Source organism: Schistocerca serialis, chromosome 1 (genome assembly GCF_023864345.2).
Source record: "Schistocerca serialis cubense isolate TAMUIC-IGC-003099 chromosome 1, iqSchSeri2.2, whole genome shotgun sequence".
NCBI lineage: Eukaryota > Metazoa > Arthropoda > Insecta > Orthoptera > Acrididae > Schistocerca > Schistocerca serialis.
Genome location: NC_064638.1, coordinates 329,391,793 through 329,410,141, shown reverse-complemented (window position 1 = coordinate 329,410,141; position 18,349 = coordinate 329,391,793). Strand labels below are relative to the sequence as shown.

The following is an 18,349-nucleotide window of genomic DNA, read 5'->3' as shown; positions in this document are numbered from 1 at the left end:
ACAGTAGATCACAAATTGCACAGAAGAAACATTGTCTTGATTTGCTGCAACACCCTGAAGCTGTGGGGGAGTTCTTCTTGTCCCGGATTGTGACATGTGATGAAACTTGGGTTCAACCATTTTGAGTCTGAAACAAAATGATAGATGATGGAATGGCACCATTCCCACTCACCACAGAAGAAAAAAAAAAAAAAAAAATTCAAAGAAAATGCTTCCATCAGTAAGGTTGTGATCCCCGTGTTCTGGGACTGCGAAAGTGTGATTCTCTTAGTATGATGCCAAGAGGCAGTACCATAAATTCAGTAGCATATGTCAATACATTTAAAAAACTCAAAACGCCCTCGGAACTTCCACTTGTTTGGGCCATTAAAGGATGTCACTCGTGGAAGACATTTGGAGGACGATGAGGAGGTGATTCACACAGTGAAGCACTCACTGCACCATCAAAACAAGGATTGGTACCAGCAGGACATACACGCCCTCGTTTCACACTGAAGGAAGGCCATAGAATGGGAGAAGGATTACGTGGAAAAATATGGTGTGCAGATAAAATACCATTCATTCGTGTGTGTAATTCTCATTATGTTCAATAAAGAATTGTTGAAGAAACAAAAAGAGGTGGATTACTTTTTGGGCAACCCTCATATTAACGTGTTATTTTTTTCCTCAGACGCTATCTGAGAGAAATGGTAGAGGAATAGTCTGAAAGTGCCTCAATGAGCACTCTGCCAAATGCTCGGCTGATTCAGTTGTGAACTGCAGAGTTATGTAAATGCAGATCTGATAAATTGTATGGTTATCAGTAAAAATGAAATAATGTAATCTCATTTATATAACACAAGACAGGTAGTAGGCATTACAAATCTGACTATTCTTCTGACCCATTTTCATAATGAAAGTTGTGAATAGAAGTAGAGGGAAATCAGTAAATATAGTTTGTATAAAACAGCTCAAGTACTGAATGAGATGGTGCCATGTTTAGCACAAAGTAACTGTATCTGGGAGAAACACTTAAAATTCCCATCAAACAATAATGATTCAGATTATCTCTGGTTCCCTAAATCTTTTACAGCAAATGTCTGGTGAGTTCCACTGAAAACTGCTACACATACTTCCTTCCACATCACTGTCCAATTGACCTTGTGCTCCATCAATAACAACAACATTAGAGTGAAGATTAACTATAATCATCTTTTGTTTCAGGGCTTGATGTAAGATTAGATTCAAGCTGCTATGCTCAATGAAACAAAATATGATGATCAGTATTTTAGGATAATGATTTGAACTTTGAGTCAAATATCCCACCTTATGTCTTTTAAGCCACTCATTAGTACTGCATTTGTGAACGTGATTTTTTACAGGGTTCTTTACCTTATGGCTGGGCATACTTCCTTATTTTAGTTAACATCATTGTAACAGAGGACAAGTACCTGTTCCATTAAATATTAAGGCTGTGTTAAATGCCATTCAGAATAAATGCCCTATCAGTATTCAGTAGTTGTGAAGTAAATGGCTTAGATGAAAAGTGGTTCACAAACCACCAGAATATTGTAGAGCACCTTCAGTATTTGACTGATTTTTTGTTGCAGATTGGCTCTGAGCACTATGGGACTTAACATCTATGCTCATCAGTCCCCTAGAACTTAGAACTACTTAAACCTAACTAACCTAAGGACATTACACAACACCCAGTCATCACGAGGCAGAGAAAATCCCTGGCCCCGCTGGGAATCGAACCCGGGCGCGGGAAGAGAGAACGCTACCGCACGACCACGAGTGTTGCAGATTGTAAGCAGCTGTTAAACCGTCAAGTATTCATTAGCATATCAGAAATTATTCAATTTCTAACCTCTTCATTCCAATCCCTATAGTAAGGGGTTACACACACAAGGCCGTGTGTGTGTGTGTGTGTGTGTGTTTTATACTGCAAGGGGTGGTAGTTGTTATTTCATCCTGGACTCTTCATGAACATCACATTTTCTTGAGTAACTTCACTATTACCCTCTTAATACTTTCTGTAGATGACTACATAGATACAATGTTAATATTTGTTGTTAGTGATGGTTGAACCATTAACATCCTCAGTACTACAATTTCTATGTAATCAGCAGAGAAAGTAATATAGGCCTAACATGAAAAATGTTTAGAGTAAAAATTTAAGTGTCACAAATATATTTTGAAACAGAACTTTTTAAACTTAACTATCCAGCACTCTCAGAGAAGAGTGGAGGCTTTTAACTTTAAAAAAATGCAAATGTAAATTTTGTGTAGCATTCTTGACTGGGAAGGGGTGGGCTCATCAACATAGTAAGAAGAGTGTTCTTTCTCTGCATACATTGGTCCCTTTCCTTGCGGATATGTGAGAGTTGTCTTGAAGTGTTTTCTACTGCAGAAGAAAAACTCTGTACGAAAACATTAATATCTGAACACTTTTTCTCATTGTGCTGTCTGCGACTCAATGCCTTGTCCATGTGGTGAGTAGTAACCTTTGTATGTTGATGATGTTCATGAAATTCATAAATATCAACTTCACATGCAACTGTGAGTTATGGGCTCATTTTTATTTGCTATGACTGACACTACAGGAGAATGTAATGTGTGACAGAAGTGGACCTGTAAGACATCAATTTGAGTTTTATGGAAATGTTGGAACATAAGCAATACTGACCCAATGATTTGTCTTAGAAGGTATGATCAAGAAAGACAAATCCTCATTTACAATAATATTATTCCATCCTAGATTTTTTATTATTTCATCTTGGACTTTTGACTGTTTAAAATTCACATTTACACTATTTGTAAACCTAGAAAAAGATTCTTGTGATGTTGCATGGAACGCTAATTGGAGTTTTGAAGTTATCAAGAATAAAATATAGGGAGCAAAATTTTATCTACAACTTGTACAAAAACTCAGTTGCAGTTATAAGAGGACATAAAAAAGGGGTAGCAGCAGCAAAAAGAGTGAATCAAGGTTGTGTGTACACTAGTGTATGTGTATGTACTGTAAATACAGAGCAAGGAATAGTAGAAACTAAAGAGAAACATGGAAAACAAATTAATGTTCAAGGAAATGAAATCCAATCTTTACAGTTTGTTATGGTGATGCAAATCTGACAGACAGCAAAAGACTTGGAACACTAAAATGGTGAATAGTGTCTATAAGCTGTTGTAATATGAACAGCAATAAAAATACAACTGGGGTAGGCCTGATGGAAAATAGTCAAAATTGGTCATATGATGCTGGGGAAATTAGCCAATAAAAGTAGTAGATGAGCTTTGCTATTTGGTCAGTGATGGTGGTATAAATAATGGGAATATAAAATGAAGATTAGCAAAGCCAAGAAAAGTTTTCTCCTAAGAATGAAAAACTTGTTAACATCAAATACAAGTTCAGTTGCTTGGAAGTCTTTTCTAAAAGTATTTTTTTGCAGCATAGCCTTACAATGAAGGTGAAAGAAAGATAATAAACAGTATAGATCAGAAGAAAATACAAATATGAGCTGGGTAAATCAACTAACTAATGTAGTAGTATGGAAACGGAATTGTTGTGGGGGAAATAAAATAAAGGATAGACTGATAGCATACAGGGACAGAGAATGTGTGCTCTCAGAGATTGAGAGTGTGTGTGTGTGTGTGTGTGTGTGTGTGTGTGTGTGTGTGTGTGTGTGTGTGTGATAAATCTTACGGAATTGGAATGACTTATTTTACATTCAAACAACAAATTAATTTGAAATATGGCTATCTGCTGACCATTAAGCAGGTGCACATGAATATTAGGTTTCAGTAGTTATGCAGAAATTAAGGCAGTTGCACAGAAAGACTATTGTGGACAAAGGAACACGGGTAGCTTCATAAACATTGGTAGTAGTTTCCCTGACAGTCAAAGCAAATGCTTTATTAACAAAGACTATATGTAGTTCAAACAGGTCACACACCAATAACACTTACAGTAAGATATTGGGGGCAAATGTTCACTGCCCTCTACCATTCAATAAGTAGTTATGGAAGACGTATGAAAAGTGCTTCATTTCAGCTGCTCTGAATTTACTCTGAACCATTCATAGGAACAAATGAATAATTCAGAAACTAGTGAGTGTTGCAATGTTAATATGCATTTTCTGCTCTCCAGCACTTATGTGTCTGTGTGGACATGCACAAAATACATTGCAAATGTTCAACGATAATGCGCTAAAATATTTTGTTGACGAAGATGTGACATTTAAAACACTTAACAACACGTAATACAAAAAAAACAACATAAGCGTGTAACCATACCACATATTTTAAGGCCTAGTTTTCCAATTGCTGTCAACATCTTTTTTGGATTGTGTGTACATGGTGCACTTTCGGATAAAAACCATTATTGATTCTTCTCATTAACATACAAACTCGATACCTTCTTCATTTTGTCCTTTGTTATAAAAGACTTGTTTTAAAAGATGAAAATTTGTATCAAGAGCTCTGCAAAAGTGTCAAATGCAATTTCTGTCTCACTTTATCTGAATCGTGGCTATTGACCATTAAATATACCTGAGCACTTCATCAACATTAAACTCATTAAAGGGTGACAGGCACCACATGTGTTTTTTTTTTTTTTTTTTTGCGTGTGTGTGTTTGGGGGGTGGGGGAAAGTTTCAAACACACCTTTATCCTTAACATACTGAGCTGTGCTTAATTACTTCATGGCTTCAATTAGTCACTGTGGCTTTTTTACATATCCTGATGACATTACTCTGACCACAAATAGCGAAGATCACTGTCTGGTATCATGGAAGGCCCCACAGTATTAAACTGATGGGAAGTTCCATCTCAGATAAACCATGAAGACTCTTTCAATTTGCAACAGAGTGTAAACGTTTATTAACTTAAAACTACGCATTAGATAGTGAGTTAACTTAAGCTTTGACTTTCATAAGTACTATTTAAACCATACTTTGTTTCTCCTTTCTGAAACATTCAAGAGACCTGTCTAAGTCATGTCTGCCACACTGTTTATGTTTTGAATTACGTGGACTCCACTTTACACATGTGCGATCGTTGTTTAACATGTTGTAGAAGTAACACAATCTATTTTAATATATGAGCAACAACATATGCACGAATATTAAATGGGTTTTACTGCAGGTGCGATTTAGGGCTCAAACACGACATCGTTTCCATAGGCATCTAAACAGGTATCTTGATAGATATTACCACAGTAAAACACACACAGTAATTGAAATTTTCATCACAATTTAAATTACCGAACATGAAGTTCACTGGTACACTAAGGGATAACTAAAGGATATGTTAACGTAAAAGAGTACTTTCCATTTAATAAACATCAAACTCAACAATGATTAAGTCAGTTGCTTTGATATAAGCCTTCTTAAAACCAATTTTTATTTTTTAATGTAAAAGCGCTACTTCAGAAAATTTGAATCAGTTGAGATCTACATGTAAACATTAAAACGTTTGTAGCTCAAGAAACTGTGGTGATGAAGGGCTTCTGTAAAAACGTACCAGTCCTAAAAAACTACATCAGTAATAATGACTGGTAATGTATGGAGTTATTTGAATAAAAACAACGAAAGATTGCAGTTGTGAGGGTTCGGTATCAAGCAGAATACAGGGGAGGATTCTGATTGACAGCCGTCCCTATTATTCGTTCGTGAAGACTAAACTTTTATGAATGGCAATGTTGTCTTCATTTCTTTCAAATACAATTAAATTCATTTTCATATTTCCTGAAAAAAGCAAATGCTTCATACCGATTGACAGTACTCTCCGCAGCAGAATGTAAACATACAACATAGGATTATCTTTGACGCAACTCGCAAAGATGCACATGTGGGAAAATAAACAAGAAGCGTGCAAGAATCGCCAACATGACGGCGTAATGATTTGTCTACATTGAAAATCACGCGTCGATTCTCTATCCCTTTAGTTTAAACAAGATATTCTAATTCGTTCCTACTTAGAGACCCAGTTCTACAGCAAAAATATCGTTATAAAAGCAATAATATATAAAAATTACTCTGCAAGTAGAAAATAAGGATAAGATTGTACTTATTTCCTTAAGTTTGTATAGAATTTAAAATATTAGATGACGGAAAAAATATCTATTCATTTGAAAACTTGTTATGAAACTATATAATAATCTCATTGCTTATTTTATTCATGACGTTCGAAATATGTCCGAGAAATATTGTATTTAAAGAAATCTAGCATACAAATTCACCAAATATTTCTCTAGTTACTAAACTTTTATGAACAACTTTGCTAGTTCTTTGAAATCTAGTTAAAAGTTTTCTCGTGATTTTTAAGGTGACTAATGGTGGGCACGGGTAGAGAAGGGGGGAGAGCTTTAATTAAATGCGGCTTTCAGTAGTTTAGAATTGTTCATTGTCATCTGCAAATATGTACATGTAACACTAGAAAACTTGAACTTTGCTTTTTATAAATCTTCCATAAAACCAGTTCATGTTGAGAAGATGTGGATACAGGTGTCTTTCAGGTTTCAGTGATTATTTAATATTAATCATGCGTATTCGATATTAAAAATCCGAAATACCATGCACTGCAGTCGATATTCGTTGGTAACTTAGTCGATGTAGAAGTCGATTATATAAAGCTGATAGTCGATCAATGGTACAAGTAGTAGGCGGTGGTCCTCCGCGTATTTACAAAACGAAGTTGGGAGCAGCGACTACTTGCTAGTAACGTGACAGCGGTGACAGCCATCAGAGGGGTGGCGTAATAGCAGAGCAGTACTCGTTATATCGATTACCGGTAAGAAGAGATTATATATAGTCTGCTTATGTTGAAGCTAAGTGTTTAACGGAGAAAAATAAATGGCTCGTGTTTCCTTTGCAACTTTACTGTGCTTTTTAACATATCTCTCATGTATTTAGAGAAACAAATTATAGATCTTCTTGAACTGTGAATTTAACTTTCATACGCTATTCTTGCTGTAGTTCTTGAGAATATGACGTATACAACTACAAAATTATAACTAGTGAATGTCCTGGCTTCAGCAATAGTAAAATAAAACGTAGACACAATCTTCCGAAAGTGTCTCTAAAAGATTGTTTATCGAAAGGCTTACAGTTATTTATAGCTGACTAAATATTTGTCGCCACTTCACATGAGTAAAAATTCAGCTTTATTCTAGGCTAACATTCGAAAGAATGATAGCTGTGAACGTAAACAGGTCTTCCCTTATTAGCGTTTCGCGCTGACTCGTTTGCTATGACCGTGATTGCGTGTGGGTTTGATACCGGTAGCGTGGACTAAAAAGATTTCCGGACAGCAGCTACCAAAGATTTTCAGAAATAAATATTTTGGTTAGTTTTCTTCCAACGCAAACTCCTTTACGGGATAGAATTAAAAGCTTTTTTCCGCAGCTACCGAAAAGCGTATCTAAGACGATGAAAATTGCGTACATGAGAATCACTATTACCATGTCGACTATGGTTTTCTTCATTCAATTCTCAAAATCATGTGGAAAAACTGTCGCTTTATGCTGCCGTTAGTTTTTCAGTACGAATATTTATTACATACTGTACTTGGATGGATAAAAACGGTAGTACTTAAAGTCCTCATCGAAAACTGCTTCTAGGACGGCAAACGAAACTAAAATCTGGGAGCAGTAAGCTGCCAGTCAGGTGTCTGAGCACTTACTAACGTGTTAACTATCGATAGAACTTTATTGAACTTCTGAGAAAATTAATTTGCATAAAATGAAGAGAGGCAAACTGTATCACACTAAATAAGTAGGTATCGTACCTGCGCGTTTTAGTTCACATACAAAGATTGCTGGAATACAGTTTGTCTCATCAGATTTTAAGGCATGGGAATAGCACACCAAATCCACACCGGTAACGGGCAACTCCAAAGTGAATTCCATGTTGCAGCGTGACACAGCACAAACGAAACGCTGAAGCGTCTTCGTCGCACTTGTACGTTAAAAAATCTCAAGGCAATAAATGTGACTTCAAGCAGCAAATAATTTGCTTCATTTTATCCAGATAGTTGTGCGGCTTGAGGTATTTAAAATCCCAAGAAACTTATCAATTGTAAATAACAATGAGTCTGTCGTGGCGCTAGTATAAATCGGGATATCACCGTTTTGGTTTAGTTTGGTAGCGAATTGAGGCGAACTGGAGAACAAAATGTTATACATTAACAGCCATGATCTCTACATACGTTTCATTACCTGTTTCAGCCGCGCGGTCTACGGCTCCTTGTCACGGTCCGTGCGGCTTCCCACCGTTAGTGGTTAGAGTCCTCTCGTAGGCATGGGAGAGTGTGTGTGTGTGTGTGTGTGTGTGTGTTGCATAGTGAAAGTTAGATTAAGTATCGTGTAGGCTTAGGGACCGATGACCTCTGCAGTTTGGTGCCATAAGACATTGACACAAATTAAAAATAAAAAAACCCTTTTTCAATAAATATTTAGATAATGTCGCTACAATCCAATAACAGTTCCTATTCACCAGTTCCGACAGGAAAATATATTCTGATCACGATTGTACGTCATTCGTCTGTCTAGCTTTTACGGAATTAAATAGAGTTATTGGTTGCATAGCATGAAAAAGATGTAGAATGCAACACAATCGACAACAAAGGTAGCTAGAGAAGGAGCGCATACTTGGATTGGTAAGGGTGGGGGAATGAAATTGGCAAAGTCTTTGTCAAACGAACCATCGTATGATTTGCCTTACGCGAAACCACGGAAAACCTACATCCGGGTGGCCGGACATTTGCACAGGCGTCTTCCCGAATGTGCACCCATTGTCTTACCACTGCTCCACATCGCTCGGTCAGCTGCAAAAGGAATACGTCGCTGCTTTTGACTGCTGTTAAGTATCGTTAGCATTTACACACCTTCACTGCGACCCCGTGTAAGTATTGATTTTTCTGTCGGAACTCCGAAACGGATGAGAGTAACGGTATAAGACGTTCTAAACAGTTTAGACTGTCAGAATCGTGTTCTCTGGCACACACTCCTTTCGAATTCGTCACGTATAAAAATTGCGACAATCAAATATTAAAATAATGTTCTCGGCCGTCCAGACGAACTTACAGAATTTTTATGAAAAGCTCGTTCTTTTTTTTTTTTTTTTACTGGGTGAATCATTTTCAAATAAAGTACTGTTATTGTATGTTCAGATGCTGATATGCGCCTGGTGCTTTCCTCCTGCTTGAAAGTGTATAAACACAACTAATCTGAGCGAAGGCCGGATTATGCAACAGAATCATATCTCGGTCGGTTTCCTGATTTAGCAAGAAAGCTAGAGAGATTACGTGAGTAAAGTTTGATGATTAAGCAAAGTCTTATCTTGCTTAAGTCACGATGAGTTTAAAATTATGGTCTGTGTTGCGTGGCTGATCCAGTAAAGTAATGGGGAAACTGTGATTCGGTACAATGCTCGGAAACTGAATTCCACAAGCCTATTCCTAATGTGACTGTGCTCCTTTAGTGGTAGTTCCACACATGTGGAAATAACTAATTGTTATATCAGCTATCTCAAATGAGACACCTTCACTCAAGACTGACGTCCCAGGCGTTTGAATTAACAAATGTCATAAACAGTGTAACATTTACGACTTAGCACTTCGAAAAATGCTGACATCGGGTTTGGAACTGTGACAGATAATATGAATACAGCAGATTTTTACTTCAAATGTTCATGGGCTAAGTATTACCAAACTAAGAGCAAACACACACGAAGGACTTTTATGTTCTGTGATGCCTTCAGCAGTTCGTCTATGTATCTTCTTTCTAAATGGTTCAAATGGCTCTAAGCACTATGGGACTTAAAAATAGAGGTCATCAGTCCCCTAGAACTTAGAACTACTTAAACCTAACTAACCTAAGAACATCACACACATCCATGCCCGAGACAAGATTCGAACCTGCAACCGTAGCAGTTCCGGACTGAAGCACCTAGAACCGCTCGGTCACCGCGGCCGGCTATTGTCTTTCTATACAAGCTTCATACATGAAGAATTGAATTTGGTCGCTTCCACACATTTCATGCCCGCAGACGACGAAACAGTTGTCGAACGAACCATGTGTTTCATATGGGTAGCGGATTTTACTATAACCTGTAATGGCCTCTCTAGTTCTGGTCATGGTTATGGAGGATGATCCATCCTCCCAGAGTGACTGCCAGATGGGTCCTCTGCCATTCCTACACAAACACTCTTAACTTTCTCGCAACCTTCTTAATGCTGAATAGCCCCTTTCATTTTCTCTATCACTACCAATCATTAGATATCTTACTCTAATGGCGTGCTTAGGCGGGGGTGGAAGGAGTTCGTCTCGCCGGCAGCCTGGTGGGGCCTCCACCCACGTCTTGCCTCTGCCGTTACTAGCAAAGTGATTTAGACATCCTACACATTGCCGTAATCGGTGAAAGTTTAACATTTTGCCACAGCAAATAATGTTACTCTCACTTTGCACCATCAGCTGAACATACTGCGATCGAATCAACTGATGATCACGCAGTTCCTCAACCACCATCAGCATTACGCTCTTCGTACACGAAATCTCGTTTTGCGATCATTTCTTAATGCGCATCGAAAAGCGGCCTAAATTTGTTCTATCGCATGTCAGAAATGTGGTTAAGATTTTTTATTTTCATGAGGAACACTTACGGGAAAACGTGAATTTTAGTTTCGGAAGCCCTTATTATGATCAAATTTCCCGCTTGTAATCTTGCTATTTTTCTGCATCAGTTCAGTTCAGAGTAGTTTCCTCGGGATAGTTAGTCTCGTTGTAAACATTAGTAGCAGAAGCAAGATACCAGATTATAGAGTAAAACTAATTCGTCTGTTATATAGAAGCTGCGTGTAAACACTTGTTTCCGGGATATGTCATGTTGTTAGAGAGATCTTTGCTGTTTTGCAACATTCTGCTTGTTAAGTGTTAACTTGAAACATACGTCGTGAATCTTTAAATGCAATTTGGATTTCTAGTTATCTAAGTTCCGCCTTTTTTGCTTTCGCGACGGACATTCTGCAGTGTTGGAAGTTTGTGTCGGGAAGGCGAGTAGTGTTGGTCGCGGAAGTCAAAAATGCTGAAATGGTACTGTGGTTCGGTGTGAAAGTGGCCGTACCAGCTGGTTTCCTTGCGTTGCTTCAATCACGAAATGGCAGTTTTAGTCCATCGAGCGACACGCATTTCTGCGCTATTTCCCATTTCTTAGAGCTCCGCCCTTTCGAATGCATTTGTCATATACTGTTTGGCATAAAAATTGATTTGGTCTTTCGTAGCTCTGCGGCGTAAGACAATCTCTGTGCGTATTTTCTTATTTCCGTGCAGTATTTTCATAAGTATACTATCTGAAAACTTTGAAAGAATTGTTGATGAAAAGCTCTCGGGGTCTCCAGCCGGGCGGCAGTGTTGAGATATGATGTTATACTAATCGTCTTTCGACGAAGTGTCGAGATATTGTGGATCTCTTTATACTTTACGAGTGGGCGGATGCAACTGCATGTGACAGGGTCTGGTGTGATGTATGGTGATCCTGAGGGAGGCAGGAAAGGGTACAAGGCTGCTTTCGAATTTCCGCGTAGGCACTGAGCACCCTCTCGCTCTCTAGCCATAGCTCTGGGCGCGTTCTCGGCGTATAGCTGCTATGTAGGAGTACAGGCCGATCTTACTTGATAACCTTCGTCCCTATTGGCAATATTCTATTGACTATCAATTTCTATAGACTCCTTTAATATGCTTTAACAATAGCCGTTCGTTGTCATAGGAACGTATGTTCTCAAAATCGAACTATGTTCATTTAGGGTGTGCCCTGAACTCGTTGATTTATGTGTGTGCACAGACGTACACACCTGACGTGTTCTTCGCAGTGTTTAGAGATACATCACAGCCTCTGCTCGACGCATTGACGTCCACATTCACATGAATGCTAATTTCCAATGGTGGGTCCTCCGCAGAGCCGAGGATATCTGTCGTCTTCGGTGGAGATTTGAAGACGGTTTCGAGATCGCGTTTGCCAAACAGCTTCGCGATGTAGGCCGAGAACGTCCCTGAGTCTCTTGGTCTCTTTCCGTCTTTTCCTGGTTTATGGCATCTTCTTTCCTCAAACATACTTCTAATCTGGACTTCGCTGCGCCCATTTCCGTAGTGAATGTCGTGTTTTGATGGATGCTGTTTATGTAATGCAGAAACTGATTCAGAGTATCTCTGCCACGCTACAACTTCGCAAAATGTGTCCCGACGTAGCCGAATAAGTGCTTGTGTTTTAGGCAGGCAGTGGGAAGTGTGCCATGTATAGATTTTCAATCTCAGCCGGATCCTATGGCGACTCCATCTATTTGTTAATAAAATTTCCGGTTGCACTTGAAGCGCCGGCCTGAGTGGCCGAGCGGTTCTAGGCGCTTCAGTATGGAACGGCGCGACCGCTACGGTCGCAGGTTCGAATCCTGCCTCGGGTATGGATATGTGTGTGATGTCCTTACGTTAGTTAGATTTAAGTAGTTCTAAGTTCTACGGGACTGATGACGTCAGCTGTCAAGTCCCATAGTGCTCAGAGCCATTTTTGCACTTGAAGCATGTGGTAGTAAGTGCATGTTCAGATCGCCAGGAGTACAAATGAGTCTCGAAAGGGCACTTTTAAGATAGACGGTAACGTCGAAGCTCACAAGCAGGTCACCCACCCTATAGTTGTATGCCCTTCAAGTACCGCCACGAAATCGGCCGAGTTTCATCACGCGACGGCTGGCGTTCCGCAAGGTGAAAAGAATTTGTTCCGAGTAGGGCCTCGAAACTATTCGACCTTACGTCTTTCTTTGTACATCATTACTTACGGAGAACGTGTTCGTAATACGAAAGACACACTAAAGGACAGTCACGAATCGATGTATTCCCATGACCGTGCAGTTAACGTGCTGCATCGTTGCCGCCGTAGAAGGATTAAGGTTTCGCACAAGACGTACTGATTGGCAGCCAGTACAATCCCCATGGTCACCACTGAGCAGAGCGCTGCCAGTTTTCCAGCTTAGGCGCTCTTGTACTAGACTAAAGGCGGAGCCGCGCTGTACTAGTCACGCAGTGTCATAGTCACTGCTGTGGGATAGGTAACAGTTCCACAGCACAGGACTTACAGAAGCAGCGCAGCTATTTACTTCGTCCTGTGCCATGTTTATCAGTTCTCTTCCCTTGAGTGCTTCGAATGGTCGCAAGTCTCACGCACGAGATTAGACAGAATTTCGCTTCAGTGGTGCTATGAAACGTCTGTAGGTAATTAAAAAAAACGCAGTTACTGCACAGAGTGCAATATTTTTTATCCTAACAGAGGTATTCCTTGATGACAGTATGAAATATCAACTTACCTTGTACTACCGCTACTGCTGTTCCAGCCCAACTTTCAAGGCTGTGGTTCACCGAATGTTTTACTCCGTGTGAAGAACTGAAGGTATATACTTGGTGAATCCAACACGAACGCATAAATCAGTGTCTTTATCACGTACAAATGCCACCTTATCCGCAGTACGTGAGCATCAACTTCTATCTTTTCGAAGACGGAATTGGACCTTCTTCAACTGTTTACATTTCGGATATTACTGCTGTACTCTGAGTGCAGAATTACTGACAAAAATACGAGAAACCAAGAACTGCCACGACTCGTCTAGTAATGACGGAAATCTGCGGAAGCGACCGCCAGCTGGTTCCGGATACGCGCAGGAATGTCTCGTTTTAGCAGTATTCGCGCAGATACTATTCACAAATGCATAGCCGGCTGTCTACGAAGCGTACCTCGCGAACGTGACTTCAGTTTCTCATGCTACCATAGCCACCAGCTAGGCGCTGTGCAATGTAGCGGTAACCCGAAGTGCGATTCAGATTCGGAACCGCGGCACTCAAGTCAAAGCAGTGCATTCGATGCGGAACTTCTAATGCAAATATTCATTTATAATCTGCTTCACAATTGGTAAAAAAAAAATTGTGTTGTTCTGTATTGTTCTGGTACTGTGCTGACACAGTTTTACACACTTAATTTTCACCAGAGAAATTAGCTAATGACAACACTCTTTATTGATCACCAACTTCTTATAGGTGACAGTGAGGTCATCCATCAAAACTCTATTTATAAATTAAATATTACTGCGAGAACTATAACTTAAAAACCTCGACGAAAAGCAACAAAAAATTGTAAGATTCACCTATATTAACGGTGCCATATACGGAACACTGAACAAAAAGGCAAGGAAATAAAGCCTCACAAAGTTCTACAAAACGAGGGTGATAATACACTACTGGCCATTAAAATTGCTACACCAAGAAGAAATGCAGATGATAAACGGGTATTCATTGGACAAATATATTATACTAGAACTGACATGTGGTTACATTTTCACGCAATTTGGGTGCATAGATCCTGAAAAATCAGTACCCAGAACAACCACCTCTGGCCGTAATAACGGCCTTGATACGCCTGGGCATTGAGTCAAACACAGCTTGGATGGCGTGTACAGGTACAGTTGCCCATGCAGCTTCAACACGATACCACAGTTCAAGAGTAGTGATTGGCGTATTGTGACGAACCAGTTGCACGGCCACCATTGACCAGACGTTTTCAGTTGGTGAGAGATCTGGAGAATGTGCTGGCCAGGACAGCAGTCGAACATTTCCCGTATCCAGAAAGACCAGTACAGGACCTGTAACATGCGGTCGTGCATTATCCTGCTTAAATGTAGGGTTTCGCAGGGATCGAATGAAGGGAAGAGCCACGGGTCGTAACACATCTGAAATGTAACGTCCACTGTTCAAAGTGCCGTCAATCCGAACAAGAGGTGACAGAGACGTGTAACCAATGGCACCCCATACCATCACGCCGGGTGATACGCCAGTAAGGCGATGACGAAAACACGCTTCCAATGTTCTTTCACCACAATGTCGCCAAACACGGATGCGACCATCATGATGCTGTAAACAGAACCTGGATTCATCCGAAAAAATGACGTTTCGCGATTCGTGCACCGAGGTTCGTCATTGAATACACCATGGCAGGCGCTCCTGTCTGTGATGCAGCGTCAAGGGTAACCGTAGCCATGGTCTCAGAACTGATAGTCCATGCTGCTGCAAACGTCGTCGAACTGTTCGTGCAGATGGTTGTTGTCTTGCAGACGTCCCCATCTGTTGACTCAGGGATCGAGACGTGGCTGACGATCCGTTACAGCCATGCGAATAAGATGCCTGTCATCTCGACTGCTAGTGATAAGAGGCCGTTGGGATCCAGCACGGAGTTCCGTATTACCCTCCTGAACCCACCGATTCGATATTCTGCTAACAGTCATCGGATGTCGACCAACGCCAGCAGCAATGTAGCGATACGATAAACCGCAATCGCGATAGGCTACAATCCGACCTTTATCAAAGTCGGAAACGTGATGGTACGCATTTCTCCTCCTTCCACGAGGTATCACAATAACGTTTCACCAGGCAACGCCGGTCAACTGCTGTTTGTGTATGAGAAATCGGTTGGAAACTTTGCTCATGTCAGCACGTTGTAGGTGTCACCACCGTCGCTAACCTTGTGTGAATGCTCTGAAAAGCTAATCATTTGCATATCACAGCATCTTCTTCCTGTCGGCTAAATTTCGCGTCTGTAGCACGTCATCTTCGTGGTGTAGCAATTTTAATGGCCAGTAGTGTATATCTATACTTCATTGCAGTGAGACTTGGATAATAACAGCTGGAAATGGAACAGCACAAGTTGGGAAAATGAGATTTCTAACATGAACAAGTAACTGCCAGCTGTTGTATAAGGAGTACAACTACCAGACAGGTAGTGGGACTTAAAAGCACAAATGAACAGATGTGGTACAGGAATATGTAGCGAGGACATGTCACAAAAATAAATGAAAATACATTACTGGAAAAAGATTAGTGCACGCTTTTAGAGGTTTCCAATTAACTCGAGATTTATTGTGGCAACAGTGCCTACGGAGTACGTGAAATGATTATATTTACTGATCAACAGCACAAGCGGTTCTGAGGCACTAGGTATCCACGCATGCTGCACCACCCGTATTAGTACGTGGTGTAGCCTCCACAGGCTGCAAAGCAGGCGCTGACTCTGGCTGGCATCCAGTCGATCGTACAGATGGCGAATATTGTCATAGGAAACGTTATGCAACCCCACTCGATCTATTCACGTAGTTCTGTAAGATTTGTTGGTCGACGATACGCAAGCGTCACTGCTCGTCGCCGGCCGGAGTGGCCGAGCGGTTCTAGGCGCTACAGTCTGGAACCGCGCGACCGCTACGGTCGCAGGTTCGAAGCCTGCCTCTGGCATGGATGTGTGTGATGTCCTTAGGTTGGTTAGGTTTAAGTAGTTCTAGGGGACTGATGGACCTCAGATGTTAAGTCCCATAGTGCTCGGAGCCATTTTCACTTCTCGTCCCATCGTACCCACACGTGCTCGACTGGAGACAAATCCGGAGATCGTGCTGGCCAAGAAAGTTGCTGCACCTCTTCTACATCTCAATGAGTTTCACGGGCAGTGTGTGGGCGAGCGTTTCCTGTTGGAACAACAAATCATCTTCCTGTTGCACGAACGGCAAAGGAAAAGGACCTAGCAACGTTCTGCACGTACCAAGCGCTGATGAGCGTCCCCTTCAAAAGTACCAAAGGTGAACGAGAGTTGTAGCTTATCGCACTCCATACCATAAGGCGTGGTGTGGAGCCAGTATGTCTTAGACGAAATCACTCTATGAGACAGTGCTAACACGATCTACGTCGTTCGCGCAAACGGGCATCATTTCCGTGCAGGCCGATTTGTTTTCTTCGCTGAAGACAGAGGCGCACCTGTCTAATTGTGCACGTCGATACTGTGGCATGAGTGGAAGATGGGCTGGATGTGTGTGTGTGTGTGTGTGTGTGTGCGCCTATAGCCCCATTGCTAATAACTGGTTTGGAACAGTTCTTGTTGACACGTCTGGGCTCACAAGCCCTCTTATCTGTGCTGTATCACAGCTGCCCTTACAGGATGACGATCCTGGCGAGTGTCTGTGCTGTCAACGACCAGAACCTCGTCTACAGGTATCAGAAAGTTTACGTTACCACTGATGCCTAGCATCGTTGAAGAACTGACGCAGCACATCCAACTTGCGTGACAGTTCTCCGAAATGACCGCCCTGACTCTCGGAAGGCCACAATTTGACTTCTTTCAAACTTGATCAGTGGCTGTGGGAAGCATGGTTGCCAGCTTGCTTGACTTAGGCCCTTATTACACTAGGCCGCCATGCGGCACAGCCGCCACGCCACCAGTGGTAGGCCCATATTACACTAGGCCACCATGCGGCACAGCCGCCACGCCACCAGTGGTAGGCCCATATTACACTAGGCCACCATGCGGCACAGCCGCCACGCCACCAGTGGTAGGCCCATATTACACTAGGTCGCCATGCGGCACAGCAGCCACGCCACCAGTGGCGTTGCTCGTCATTGGGAAGATTGTTATGGAGCTTATTAGACTAGGACAGCCAATGGCGCCGCCAGAAGCTGGCTCCCTTGTCCCGGCACTACGTCCACCGCCACTGGTGGCGTAGAGTCCTGGCGGGGCATTGTCAAACGGGGCCTACTACACTGTGTTGCCAGGCGGCGCAGCCGGTCCTGCCACCACGTCGTCACTTCGCTGTGCACTAGTGACCAGGGAACATGTCGGACAACAACTATACATACATGCTCCTCCTAGCACTTTTAATGAAAAGGAGAAGGCGAAGGGAGAGGAAGATGCATGTACACTCTATGCTATCGTTAAGAGAATCTAAAGGGTTGTATTATACTATTTTTGATGAACTATATTTAGACAAGTTTTTTAATTACCTAAGAATGTCTAAATCGTGCTTATTGTTGTTGTTGTTGTTGTTGTTGTGGTCTTCAGTCCTGAGACTGTTTTGATGCAGCTCACCATGCTACTCTATCCTGTGCAAGCTTCATCTCCCAGTACCTATTGCAGCCTACATCCTTCTGAATCTGCTTAGCGTATTCATCTCCTGGTCTCTCTCTACGATTTTGACCCCTCCACAGTGTCCTCCAGTACTAAATTGGTGATCCCTTGATGCCTCAGAACATGTCCTACCAACCGATCCCTTCTTCTAGTCAAGTTGTGCCACAAACTCCTCTTCTCCGCAATTCTATTCAATACCTCCTCATTAGTTATGTGATCTAGCCATCTAATCTTCAGCATTCTTCTGTAGCACCACATTTCGAATGCTTCTATTCTCTTCTTGTCCAAACCATTTATCGTCAACGTTTCACTTCCATACATGGCTACACTCCATACAAATACTTTCAGAAACGACTTCCTGACACTTATATCTATACTCGATGTTAACAAATTTC

At 41.3% G+C, this 18,349-nt stretch overlaps 2 protein-coding genes across 2 annotated transcripts in view; one reads left to right on the top strand and one right to left on the bottom strand.

The window, feature by feature from the left end:
- LOC126469923 (protein furry) overlaps positions 1–5,802 on the bottom strand; it is a 1,144,124-nt gene extending 1,138,322 nt beyond the window's left edge. Inside the window, exon 1 of the mRNA XM_050097322.1 lies at positions 5,751–5,802. The gene's annotated coding sequence lies outside the window, so the exon portion shown is untranslated. The remainder of the gene's footprint in view (positions 1–5,750) is intronic.
- An 811-nt stretch (positions 5,803–6,613) lies between these two features.
- LOC126469916 (juvenile hormone epoxide hydrolase 1-like) overlaps positions 6,614–18,349 on the top strand; it is a 50,446-nt gene continuing 38,710 nt past the window's right edge. Inside the window, exon 1 of the mRNA XM_050097308.1 lies at positions 6,614–6,771. The gene's annotated coding sequence lies outside the window, so the exon portion shown is untranslated. The remainder of the gene's footprint in view (positions 6,772–18,349) is intronic.